Raw genomic sequence first — 1593 nt, forward strand, 5'->3', positions numbered from 1 at the left:
CCAAAATAGCTTTTATAAAGTAATACTACACGCTGTGAAATGAATTGTGTCTCCCCCAAATTCATATGTTAAAGCCCTAATCCCCAGAGTGATGGTATTTGAGGAGGGAGCCTTCGGAAGGAAGGTATTAGGTTTAGATGAGGTCATGAGAGTAGGGACCTCATGATAGGATTAGTGTCTTTATAAGAGACCCTGGGGAGCTTCCTTGCTCTTTCTGTCTCTGCCTTGTGAGGACACAAAGAGAAAGTCTATAAGCCAGGAAGAGAGATCTCACTAGAACCTGACCATGCTGGCACCCTGATCTTGGACTTCCTGGCCTCTAGAACTGTGAGAATGACTATGGTATTTTTGTTATGACAGCCTTAGCTGACTAAGGCACAACATAAATGTAAGCTTTTAAAAAACAATAATCAATACCTATCTCAGCATGTCTAGCAGAATGTTCCCTCTTCAAATTAAAACTAAAATCTCCTTAATAAGCACTATTGTGTTTATTAATTTTATTAATAAAATTTTATTAATCAAAACTAATTTGCAAAACTTGTCACTGATTTTGCTAATGACAAATCACACAGGAAAAACCATTTTCAGATAAATTGATTTTCTTAAGCTGAATTTTTCATGTTTTACTTCAGATTTTTAATTTCAAGTTTTACTTACAGAGTTCTTTGATTAAAATGAAGACTATTGGGGCGCCTGGGTGGCGCAGTCGTTAAGCGTCTGCCTTTGACTCAGGGCGTGATCCCGGCTTCTGGGATCGAGCCCCACATCAGGCCCCTCTGCTAGGAGCCTGCCTCTTCCTCTCCCACTCCCCCTGCTTGTGTTCCCTCTCTCTCTGGCTGTCTCGCTCTGTCAAAATAAATAAATAAAATCTTTTAAAAAAATGAAGACTATTTTTGGTTATTAATAAAGTTTTGTTCCCATGAATAGGAAACAAATTTATTATAAATGGTTTGCCTAATTTTACTTGTGAATGTTGTCTGAATATTTCATTTCATTTTAGTCACCCATTTTTGCTAGCTTGTTGTTACTTTAAGTAAAATCTTGCATGAAGCTTTCTTAATTTTGTCATAAGGAATTTCCATTCACCTAATATTTATTGAGCATTTACTATATTCCTATTGTTGTGAAAACAACTCATTTAAAATTTAGACCTGATTCTCAGAAGTTTGTACTCGAGACAAAAGACTTTTTTTTCACTCAGATCTGTGTGCCGTCTCATTTATTAAAAATGGCTTGGGGTATCACTGAAGCACAAAAACCTATGAGTGTCTAATATTCCAGGTAATACAGTATAATTTTATTTCAATAAGGCATTAAGAACACCTCTAAATGCGGGAGATCTGCGGTCTAGCTGTGAGTCCAGCAATTCACCACCTCTCCCACTACACTTCAGTTTCTCTACCTACGAAGTTAAGGCCTTGGGAATGATTGCTGATGAGGACAAAACCCTCAACTCCAGGATTTTGCTTCTCCTGCATTCCAAACCTAAAAAGATGATCTATGGAATAAGACCGGCACTTGGTCGGAGTCACTGAAATGTTTGCAATGGATTCTAAAGCTTGAGAAGAGCGCTCAGCAGATAATAACCCA

Source organism: Ailuropoda melanoleuca, chromosome 9, assembly GCF_002007445.2.
Source record: "Ailuropoda melanoleuca isolate Jingjing chromosome 9, ASM200744v2, whole genome shotgun sequence".
Taxonomy (NCBI): domain Eukaryota; kingdom Metazoa; phylum Chordata; class Mammalia; order Carnivora; family Ursidae; genus Ailuropoda; species Ailuropoda melanoleuca.